This window comes from Rhea pennata, chromosome 10 (assembly GCF_028389875.1).
Source record: "Rhea pennata isolate bPtePen1 chromosome 10, bPtePen1.pri, whole genome shotgun sequence".
Lineage (NCBI taxonomy): Eukaryota > Metazoa > Chordata > Aves > Rheiformes > Rheidae > Rhea > Rhea pennata.
Window position 1 is genome coordinate 23606613 of NC_084672.1, and position 12585 is coordinate 23619197.

General features: G+C 42.3%; 1 protein-coding gene across 7 annotated transcripts in view; it reads left to right on the top strand.

The window, feature by feature from the left end:
• Positions 1-12585, top strand: part of MYO9A (myosin IXA) — a 192414-nt gene that overhangs the window by 96935 nt on the left and 82894 nt on the right. The gene's annotated exons all lie outside the window — the stretch shown is intronic.

Below are 12585 nucleotides of genomic sequence, written 5' to 3' on the forward strand. Positions count from 1 at the left end.
GCTGAAGATCCTCTGCAGAAAATTCCCATTATAATTTCTCAAGATCTCTTGTTTTCAGAGTCCTTAATTTAGTGCTTTGAAAGGGACACAACTGGTTTCACTCAGGCTGTTTTGAGTATAGTCTGTGCCACCGCTAACCTCAGTGAGGGCCCTGCACGAAATGTGTAACTTCTGCATTATGGTCTGTCTCAGGATTACAATGTCAGCGAACGTGTCTTTCCAAATACGTGATTTCCAGGAATTTTGAACTATATACTGTAGCTGGTAGGCAGAAATGCCATGTATTTTCACTGAAATGGTGTCCCCTATTTAAGAGCCTAAGGAGCGTGACGGCCCAGTCATCCCGTAGTTCCTGCCTCATGATTATGTTGGAATTCACAATATTTGAAATTCTGTCTCTGAGAATAGATCCACTACATTGCAAATAGCTGTGAATAGATAAGCATCACCTGATATTTTGTCATCAGGGCCAGCTGGAGATATTTTGGTAAAGTTTTCTTTTGGCCACAAAGATGTCTTTTCTCCCCTTTTGAGGTTGTCTGGGATCAAGTTCAGTAATTGTAACTGCACTTAAATCTTCAGAAACTGTTTTCTTTGTTCAGGGCTTGAATCTCTCCTAGCAATGGGCACGGAGATGCTTTTATTGTGGCTTTATAATGGGTGTGTAATGGATGTGGTATTTGTACATTTTACCTAGAGATTGAGCACAGACTTAGGAAAATTGCCAGAGAAGTTTATAACACAACCATTGCCACCCTTTTGCTGGAGGTTGCTTCCCAGCAGCTGTGGTGATGGAACAAAATGTAGGAAGGCCCTTCCAACCACCTCACTGCAATATTTGGCAGGTTGGTTTCTCCTAACAGTTTAAGTGGAGCTACTGGACAGTCAAATTGCGAAGGAGAGTCTTGTCTGGCAGAAGGCAGTAACATTCATACAGCAACTCTAATGCTTTAACATGTCTTTGCATTGAGAGGAAACCTGGGTGGCCAAGGGGTCTTGTCTAGATACTCCCTACTGTTGAGATCCAGGTGTCTCTGCAGGTACCAGGAATGACTGAGCATGAAATTCTGACATGTTTCTCAAAATATTTTTTGGCTCGTGAAGCTCAGGTGTTCACTGATAATAATTTGTCACCAGTATCTGGTAGAATAAATGAAAGTCAGTGTGTGGTAAAGGGACACTAGGGGAAGGCAGAGGAGCGCAAGACTCTAGTGAAGAAGCTTGATGTCGTCTTCATGACGAAATCATTTTGAAAGTAGCTGTGAATTGCCTCAAGAAAACATAGGCACTGCCCATCCTTTCTATCCCCTGTTCTTATGATATTAGCATCCCAAATACCGTGTCTTACTTGATAATGAGCTCTGGCATCCTGTTTACCACTGCTCTTGACAAAATAGAGCATAATCTGAGGATATTCTATCTAGAACTTCACCACTGCAAGAGACTTGTGGTTTTCCTCTGACTCAGAATAGGAGATGTGATTTAAATTCAGATCTGTCTGAATCGGGAAGGAAGTGTAGGATTCATTTGACATTTTAGGGCTTTATGAAGAATGCTGATATCCAGTCATACTACTCATGACTAAGTGGACTGTTGGCCTTAATGGGAAACGCTTGATGATCTCGTTCCACGCTCTAGCTCAGGGCCGGTTACTCTTCTGTTCTGTATTTTACAAAAAGCGCTGAAGTTGGCTCATGTGGAAGGAGTAATTACAGCTTTGAGGATTTTCAGGAGAGGGCTGTCTCACCAGGACTCCTGCGACTCATAGGTAGCTCTCTTTTGCTAATGAAGCAATGATGTATGTAATTGCTACCTTATTTTCTGGATGTTAAAGTGCTCAATGATTTTCTCATAGATTGTTAATATACTGAAAGTTTTAGTGGAATTTGTCTGGAAAAGGCCGTATTGCAATGTTCCTTAAGAAAGGGCCGTAAAATGCTACTTTGGCATAAATCTGCTCTTTTAAACCATCGAGAAGAGCAGCTTGTGTTTAGCGAGTTGCCTTCCAAGACTTTGAGCAATTTTACCCATGCGACCTGCACCCAGATGGCTGGACCGTGGAGCGGTTGTTAAAATAATTGCAAAAAAAGTCAGCAAAAGTTATGATAAAAGAAAGGACCCTAAGAACTGAGGTTTATCTACTTGTGAAGCCTCTTCTCAAAACTGTGAATAGTAAATTATCAGGCTGTAGTGGTAACGTGTGAGTTACTAGCCTTGGGCTTATACCTCCGCTATCACTGTTCAGATTCCTCAAGATAGCTGGAGAGTTTGCCTGTTCTTAGAGAGATTGTGTGTCTTTTGATGCAGCTGTTGACTCTGCGTATGAGGAACTCGTAGCCCTGGTTTCCTCAGTTGTGTTGCACTGCTTTATGATTTTGGACTATTAGAGAGGAGTTATAAGGATGGCACTTTAATTTGAAATAAATATTCTTACATAAAAAGCCTTGAGATTTGTGCATTTTGAATGGATTCTTGAACTTCAGTGATGTTTCTAAGTGTGTCTGCTCTGTCTTGAAGACTGGTGACACGTTCAGTGCAGATGGTTAGGCCGATGTTCTCTGGTCTCTTAGACCAAACAGTGTTGGAATACGTGCGGATCACGGCTTGACATAAAAATACCGTACAATAATTCGCTAATGCTCTTGGTATGTGTTCTGTGATCCGCCTCTCTGCCCTGCTCTGTGGTAGCCTGTAGCATTAGGATCCTACGATGATAGTGTTGCCCCTCAATTGATAGTCTTGAATGAACAGAGGAGATGCAGCTGGCCTGAAGTAATCTTGTCTTTTAGAGGTTTGGAAGCATGAGAGCTGAGAATGGACTTATTATACCCAGTTAAGTCTTTCCTCTTCAATTTTTCCCAAGCCCTAGCCCCACGAGAACGTTAAGAGCATGCCTTTGACTGTAACGATGCTGCATTCCTCCCTGTCCGCATGATCACCCGCTGCATTGTTATTGTATCACGATTAGAAACGTTGTGTGGTTTGGGGTTTTTTTTGGAAACTGTGATTTGAGCACTTGGCAGCTCCTCAGTTCTCCTTCATAACAGTTCTAAACTTATATCAGATTTTTTGTAGCTTTGTTCTGCTCATCTTTACAGTAATTTACATAAAACTAGGCACTTTATTCCTACGTATCTTGATGCTTGGATAAAAGCATTTCAAAATGTCCTCATATGTCATGTTTGCGGAAGGAGGAACAACTCAGAGCTGAAGATCCAAGCAGCTTGAAGCTGACGGTGCTGGAAAATGACCCCTGCAGTTAACAACTGCTTCCTCGGTATTTATTCATACTCTACTCTTGTGCTTTCTCCTCCTCTGTTGGATTTATTCTTATGGATAGCATTTTGAGGCTAGGCATAAGTGGTGATGATGTGAACTCAACATTCCTTTTAATAAGCCTATTTTGCGTGTTACCTGCATATAATTGTTCTGGTGGATGATGTCGGAGGATCTAAATCGGTTTAACAGGTTAAAATTGTATTAAACTCCAACAAAGTAAGACTATAAGAAAGCAAAACCACGTACACCTAAGTACCAGCAGTTGCTAGTGCTGTCTTCTCCAGCTGACCAAGCTTTTTTCCAGCACGTGTGGAGGTAAAGGATGTATGGTAAGAGCACCTATTCAAGGAGGGCTGTAGACAGGAGCAGCCAGACTGTCCTGCACTGAGATCCCGTTTCAGGATCTGGCTGTTTTTTTTTTTTTTCTAGGTTCTTACTCGGTGCCCATCTTCCTGGTTATTACAAAAATTGAGAGTGCTGTATTCTTCAGGAAAACCCTGTAAAATGCAGTGTGCCACCAGATGTTTTTTGACCGTTCCATAAATCTTGGTATATGTAAGACCTTGTTTGAACATTTGGATAACGGCTGTTGTCACTGGAGCCACTGGTCTTTCTGAAATTAAGGAGAGAATAAATGGGAGACCTGGTTTTGGAGGTTAAAGCCGACCCTGCTTTCTCCTAAATGTTACACGCACCGTTTAGGAACACAGTTGCAATCCCTCCTTTCTGTGGAGGTGGTGGCAAATTTGGGCTTGATTGAACGCTGCGTGCAGCTGGAAGCCTGCGGTGAAAAAGACTTGCTGGATGGGCTTGGCCTGCATATCTAACCGTTGTTGAAATTTAAATGAGTGAGAATACCACGTCCATAAATACTGCTTGTATTTACCTCTGGCAGCTGCCTCTTATCTTGAGACCCACATTGGGTTGTCTGCCGTAGAGCTGCCTCCTGCAACCATTCATTTTTGCCTTTTATAGTAGCTGGATGGTATTTTAATGTAGTGTTTTAAATGACTGCATAATTTGCTTTAGTGCTAAGGTTTCGAAGCTTTATGCTGCAGATATGCTTAGAAAAAGATGCACAAGCATGAAAGACTGAAGTTTTGTTCAGAGGTCTAGGATTTTTTTGTTCAGTACGGCTCCTAATGTCTTTATTGGGAGTGAGCCGGTCTATTAACATAGCTAGCAGCAGTTAATGGATTTGCAGAGAAATCATAGTGCATCTGTGCAGAGTGAGCACAGTATTTGATAACAACAAGCTGTTCATTTCTACTGTACTGGGCAAGTAAAATGCAGAATTAAGGACCCTTCTGAAAAAGGCAGTTTGGCCGTGGGAGCTTGAGAGCAGTCAGTGGTGTCTCAGATGATTGGAATATGTTAATTCAGGTCTGCCTGAATGCAGGCGTTTCTCTCTAGCTACTGCACTCTCCTTCCTAATAAGGTAAAATATAACAAGCACGCAAATGAAATAGAGAAAAATGGGATTTTAATGGCAGCAGCAGAATGGATTTTGAGGGTTGCTGTTCTCCCTCCCAAGGTGCTCCTCAACTCCACTCCCTAGATATGTTTTTCTCGTATAATAAATGCATTTTTGCAGTCCTCCCTACAAAGTAGAAAAGGTTTATAACTACAATTTAGGTATCCAACGGGAAGAAAACAGACACACTGACTATGAAGTGACTTGACTGATGTTTGGTAGGAAACACAGCAGATCCAGGAGCAGAGCAGAGCTCTTTGAGAACTTGGAGGTTCCTGAAATCTTTTACTCTTCTTTATGTTTGTAATCTGAGCATCATTTCAAGCTTAATCTGTGCATGGAACTACCCTTCTGGGCCACATCTGTCTTCCTGCTTCTATCTAAATAATTCAAAGAATTCAGTTTTTTCCATCTTGACTTACTGCATGACTCCAAAGCCCTTGTTTCATGCCTTGACTAATATAGTCATTTACTTCTCTGAAACCCGTTCAGCATCTTGACTGATGGTTTTCCACTCCTGTCAACTCTTTTGCATTCTTCAGCTCGCTCCCCCTTTCCGTTGCAGCAGACAGGCTCCACGTCTGAGCAGATCAACCATCCACACCTTGTTTCCATACCATTTGTTCTGCTTATCAGGCCAGTGTCTGTCACCTGCTGCTCTGTTTTTCACCAGAGTCTCCACATTTTTTTCCATGATCTCCACTAGATGAGGGGAAAACTCTTTATCAAAGTATATACATCTGTTACTGAATCCTTTTTCACCTCCCTGCACAAAATAGATTTTTCCATGCTGCTTTCAATTCATTTAGTTCTGCTGGCATTGCTTAAGCTAATGACTTTGCAAAAGGACTTTGTTTTAACCGATCTTTATAATTTGCAGGCATTCATAAGCAAGGATGTTTTATACCTGAAGGTTAGTTAATGAATGAATTCACTTTCTAGAGAGGCCTCTGGATTTATCTTGAGGAAAAGATCAGAAAAGCACAAGATGGTCATTTTTGCTAGTCAGTCAAGAAGCAACATGGGCATACTTGGGAGACTGTCCTAGCCAGGTCCAACGCGGGCAACTGAAGGACGGACAGTACTGCAGTAGGAGTCCTTTTGGGAGCTTTGCTTCTGTTCAACCTGGCTGCTTTTGCCACGGGTGTGAAAAGGAGAAACCATTTAGGGAGACTTTGCCCTATGTGGTTGTTTTTTGCTTTTGTACGGAAACCTAAATGGTTGCTGTGGATACAACAGTTAACCAAAGATTGATCTTCATAAAGCACCTGTGCCTGGAGAGGTGGCGTGAGGTTTGTCTCTCAGCATTGCCTTAAATACCCTAAATTTTGGAGATTTGCTAGAACTCTGCGAAGTGACAGACAACTTACCTTGAACACCTGACTCCTGTGCAACCTATGTGGAGGAATATAATGTGCTACCATATCGTTGCTTAAATAGCTGTATGGCAGTGACCTGTTCAGGAAATGACTGTGTTACCTACAACCAGTTACATGGCCGTGCAGCCAGTCTGGGTTGGTGAACAGAAGACCTAAATTGCAACCGAATTTATTCTGAATTGGTGCAATGCTTTTTATTCTGTACAAACGCATGCAGGTGCATGTGAAATCAGTTAACGGTGCTTACAGAAGTGCTGATATGATTCAGGTTCGTCAGTGGTTTCCCTGCTGGCTTGATTGATTAATAAAGCTAATGCAGCAGGCACTCCAAAGTTTTAAAGAAATTTAATGAAAGGCCAGGTTTGCTGACGAAAGCATTCAGTCTCTACGTGTGGAAAAAGGGCAACTATCATTGAACCCGTATTTTCAGCATGATGATAAGGCTGGGAATGACGGTTCAGCGGTCCCTCTGTGTGTGCTGAAGACCATGCAGGGAAGGGCTGACGCTGTTGATCCCGCTGCTCGTGAAAGAGGGAATCCAGATCCTCTGTCCACCTTTGCCCTGGGCTCTGCTGCCCTGGTCTCATTGGGTTGAGCTTAAGAAGAGAAGACTTATTCTCAGCGTGGCAACAGTTAATTGGCAAGGACACAAGATAGAGAAGCCTTGCGGAGCAGACGTTAACGGAAGGCGAAAAGCATTTCATTACGGCAAAAGGCTGAGTGATGTTTCGTTTGCGTATGTACTAGTGTGATACTGTCTAAGACCTTTTTCAGACCATGATAAAGAAAAAAGGAATGGCATTCCGTGGCCAAATTTACCAATGGCATAATATTAGCTAAGATATTTTAAAAAAAGGAAAGAAATGATCATAGTCACAACTAGCTATGAACATTTAACAGCCTGAAAATATCACAGGAGAAAAAGTGGGAGGGATGCACAATAACAGCATAAGGAAAGTGGGATGAAGTTTTCAATCCTGAAATGTAAGGATGGAGATGCTTAATGGAGTAGAAAGTAGCAAAACTGCTGGAAGCACGTACTTAATACCAGACGGCATTAGCTTATGAGACTCATTGTCACCGTAGGTCATTAAAAGCAGGAGCCTTGCAGGATTCCTTTGAAGACCTGGTACGTTGATGAGTATGCTCAGAATTACAAAGAAGATATTAATAGACTAAAAAGCCTTTAAGAGACGTGCAAGCATCTCTGCTTTGAGAGATGAAGGCAGCCTATCAATAGAGAACTTCAAAAGAAACTTTTTCCTAGGATTTCATTTTTCATAACTCTGTTTTCCCTTGAAACTGCAGGGATCGGCCGTGCTTGGTGACAGCATATGGATTAGACAAGGCGAGGCGTTTTATAGCACTGGCGTGTCGTGTGCGTTTTCTTGTGGGATGCAGCATCCTACCTCCATCAGGAAGACAGTTTTCATCAACACTATGTCTTTTAAACTCTGTTTTGATGATTCTTTTACATTGAGGTGATTTATGTCCGAATGTCCGTTAGCATTAGGCTGTGCGTGGGAGACTGCTGAGATTTGGCTCAGCGTGGCTCATTTCTATGGAAATCTCCCAAACCTGCAGAACTTTGTACTTAACAATATACATCTGAACATCAAAGGGGGAAAAAACAATCCCGCAAGTTCTTGGGTATGAGCTCCATTTGTACTGCTCCCTTGGGACAAAAGGAAGTCCGTTGAATTTAAAAAATTTTGAGTAGCACCTGGAACGCGGACTTTAAGAAGGGAAACGTCGACGTCCCATGGACTGCTCTGCCCATAGTCAGCCTCCCCACTCCAAAGGCCGTTTCTGTCATCAGATGCGTTCTAGCCCTCTTTGAGGCTATATTTGATCACTGAAAAGATGCTTTAAATTCAAAAAGTCCCTCTGGTATGTGTTTTCAGCAATTCTGCTATTTAAATTTGGGCTAAGCTCATGTGAGAAGATACCTAAGAATGGAAACCGTGCCTGAATTAGCAAGTCAGCTCTTCCCACACACAGTGTAATTCTGGTATGGTTGGTTGGAATATGGGATTTTCTATCTAATCTCATTCAATTAGAGTAAACTTTTTTGCTTCTCAGAGAACTGACTAATACTGTTGATCAGCACTCGAAGTAGGAGGATGTGTAGAAGCTTGCTGGCAGGACAGGGTCAGTTGAGCAAACCGCCTGTGCAGCTCTTTCGGCTGAGGTGCACTGATTTTTAATTGCAGAAACTCGCCAAAACAGCCTGTAGTGAAGATGATATATTGACAAAACAAGTTTTTCTACAAGTGTCTTTTGCTTGGGAAGGGCGAGCAGAAAGGCTGGATTTGGCTATAACAGCTAAAGTGCTATTTTTGGCACTATTCGCTGTGCTTTGTGGTAGGAGTGCTAGTATGCTGAGCCTCTATGCTTAGGAGAAAACTCCCCTAAATGCAACGTATGGATTCCTTGGGTCAGGTCACACGTTCAGTTCTCCTGTCTCTCAGTAACCTATCTATTTGTGTGCCCAATTTCACTGTAAAAACGTGGGCGAAGGGTATGGAAGGCTGAGCGGGGTTTCAGTTTGTGCTCTTGACAGTTAGATGCAGAAAAATCTGGAGAAACGCAGCTGGAGAGAAGCAAATTTGTTTTTCATCTGCCATCATCAAGATCTTCAAATCTGGCTGCCCGGTGACTCTGTTCTCGGGCAGCTTCTCGTGCTGAGCTCCTGGTGGCTGCATGGGAGCATCTCCCAGGAGTGCCTCAGCTGGTATCACTGGTGTTCTCCATGCATCTCTTCCCCATCCTTTGCTTGAGATGGAGAGGTGGGTACCAAGGGACGACTTCTGCAAGAGGTTTAGTGGCGGAGGTGAGGGGTTTTTTTGTTTGTTTGATGTTACGAATCGTTAGAGCTCACACTTCCAAACCGTGTTGTCCAGATCAGAAGGCTGAAGTGTCCGGCTAAAATCTTTTTAGGAAGGAGGTGCGTTTAACCACATGATTCTGGTGCTGAGACATTAAGAAAATGATTAAAAAGGCTTTTTGTTTGCTTTGGGTTTTGCCTGTAACCTATGTGTTTTGTTTTGATATTTTTTTCTGGTAAGTGTGACCACATGATATTCCAGACATTCAGCTACGATATGACAATGTTATAGAGAGGAACTTGCAAAAACATCTCTTAAAATAAATAGCAGGCAGGCTATGGTTTGATGTGACTTGTCTCCCATCTGTCCTCTTCCAAATCCTGCCTTCCACCAGCAGAGATGCGCTAGGTGGGTCCTCAACACCCACGGCCCGTTGCTCTCGCTTCAGGTTTTCCACTTTATTTCCCCTATTTACGTTCGTGTAACAGAAGGAATCATAGCAGAAGCTGGTGAAGGCTTCTGAAGGGTTTTAGGGCAGACGTCCGACGCTTTCCGCGTTTGCCGTGGAAATCGCGTTAGGGCGGGGATGGCTTGCAGTAACTTCACAGGGGACGTGTGCGAGAGAGGGAGCTGTGATTTCTTGTAGAGCTGTGGTCCTGGTGTAAGGGTGGACAAATTAAGCTGTGATGAAAGGAGTGGAATGACATTACTTCTTGACGATCACTTAATAATAAATGTTGGGTTTCCTTATTTGATTTCCCATACCCGGAGGTAATGCAGTAGCTCTGAAGGTCTTTCTCTCTTGTGTGAACATGATGATACATTGACACGGGAAGGTTGTCTCACTGGACAAACCACTGATTTTTCTTCCGTTGTAGTGGATTTTCGGGGAAGTGTGTGTGGTTTGGGAGAGTCTCTGCAAATATCTCTGGTAATTTTATCTGGCAGATTAGAGACAGGCCTTTCCCACCGTGTGCAAGGAGGAGATCATGGGAGGTACTGGGAAATGAGCACTGGAGAAGGAAGAGCATGAGAAGAGTGGTTTTTATTTTTAAGATACTTGATACATTGGAAACTAATACAAAAAAAAAAAAACCCTCTCTAAATGTGAGAATTTTATTACCGGCTTAGTTTGGGAAAAAAAAAAAATCTGCCGTGCCTAAACTGATTGCTTCTTATTTCTGTAGTGGATTGGAGCTACAGTGACATTTCAGCCTAATAACAAATTTTTTTCTCATTGCAAAATCCACCAAGTTATAAATAACTTCTGAAAAACGTAGCTGACACTTATCTTTTGTGTAAAATAGTCCGTTGGCTGGACACCTTGCTGCCTTTTGACTTAAGGTTGGTGGTGAAAGGCTTCTGCTCATACTTGGTAGCCAGAAATTGTTAGCTCAGGATTTATTTTTTATTTTTTTTAATACGTTCTTAGAAATAAAATGTAAAAATGAGCATTTATACAAAAGCTTGTAATATTGCTAAATGAACTTTTCCTTTTTGGCAACTAGACTCCTCTTAACATTTTTCACTCCTGTTCTTCCGACGTTCCTTCTCCTTTATCCATACAAACGTAAAAGTCATCTTTTACAGGCTGCAGCATGTACTGCAGAGTAATGGTCAGAGTTCCCTCCGGGAAAGCCAGTGCGAGCACGACAGCATTTTTAATATGATGTGAAGATGATAAAAAATATGAGTATGGAAAATTACATCATGCTCCTAATGCCCCCTGTATGATATAATACTGTGAGATGCCAAGATAGGGCTTAAGCTAGAGTCTGATATCCTGCAAGAGTACTTTCTTGAGGGTGCTAAGGCTTGGTTTAATAAAATAAATAAATAAATAAAATAAAAGCCAAGCCTGCTTGTCTCAGCCTGTGTCCTGTGACCCAAAGGGGAACCGCAAAAGCTGCTTAATCGGTCCCTTGCCGCAGGACGCAGCTGCGAATGCGAACCAGGCGCGCGCGGTGCAATAGTCCCCCGGGTCCCGCGAGCCGCGGAAGGGAGCCGGCGCTCGACCGATTTTTTTCTGTGTTTCTACTGTGCTTTGTCACCATCCTTCTCGTTTTCTGCCGCTTCCCTGATATAGCGGCGTTCTGCTCCCTTCCCTATATGTTGCTCCATTTCCGAGCAGGAATGTGGCAGACCAAACTTCTTTAGCACTCGTCCTCCACTCCGTACAAGTGCAAAAATCAGCTCAATCAACCTTAGGATTTTTTATGTTTTTCCCCTCTTGCCTTCACGGAACAGCGACAGACTCGTAGATTAAAAATGTAGCATTTAATTTTATTTTAATGCACACAGTAGCATGCATTAATAATAATCCCAGATGATCAAGAGGAGCATTGACTTACTTTCCTGTGAATTCGAAAGCTTTGCGGAGGAGCAAGGTGATGCTTGAGTTGCTTTTCTTTTCGCTTGTTCAAACCTTCCATCAAATAAGAAAACAAATACAGTATTTTTTCTCTCCCCATTTTTTTTTTCCTATTTGAAAATTACATGATGCCACTCAAACCCGTAGAAGCAGTCAAAGAAGGCATCGCTGGAAATTGTTAGGTAGATATCAAGGGTAAAATTTAGCAGGTATTAAAATGTGTTTTTCCTCTGAGCTAACCTGGAATAAGGCATCTGTGTTGCGCTAAGTTCAAATTCAGTTATGAAGCTGCACTTCACTTCAGAGAATAAATGGCGAAAAATGGGAATGCCCAATAAGGGTTTTAAAACTGATGCAAAATCATAACAAAAATCAAAGCCTGTGTATAAATATGTATAAAGTATTTTGGGGGGATTTCCTAACAAGGAAGAATCCTAAGTGTTTCGGAAGTTTTTTGTTGTTGCTTTCAGCCTGGGGTTTTTTGACTCTTTAATTGGAAGCACCTTTCATCCTTGTATAGAAATTATAGGAAGTATATCAAAGGCCCTGGGGGATATTTCCTCTTTTCCTACGTACGTATCTTATTTCCTGAGGAGAACAGGAATCTCCATCTGTGTTGTACCTGAGTAGAAAAGGTGAAGTTTTTGGTGACTGGACTAGCTTAAAGAACATAGCTCATGTAGTTACCTTGTTTTACACTTAACTGTCACATGCTCACTTAAAAGATAATTTTTTAGCAATCTTGGGGATTACTGCAAGCTCTTCTGGAGAAGACTGCAGCAGTAGTAGTTGATTGTAGAGCTGGCTTTCGTTGGGATGCGTAACGTCTGTCATTAGACACTCATGGACATGCACACCCGCACGCTCCCTTTAGAAGAAATGCTGAGTAGTAGAGGAGAAAAGGGGACTTTTAATAGCGATGCACGTCTTTAATGCTTCTCTTTCCTCTAGACGGAAAGCATTTTCCAGTGCTGTGCATGAGGAAGCATTGGCATTGAAACATCTTGCAGCATGTAGAAAACCCTGGAGGTGACGCGTTGACTTCTCTTCCATGACTAGTTTGTCCCCTTGTGAAAAACTGGTTGGAAATGTAATAACGTGACGTTGGCCAAATTTGGCAGAAGATGTAATAACATGCTGTTGATCCAACTTACCTCTTCCACATACCTTTAAAGATGTCTCATAGGTTTTCACAACCCTGAAGGAGCAGGAGAAGGCTTGCATACCACCTCTCTAGTGTTTTAATCCTCACCG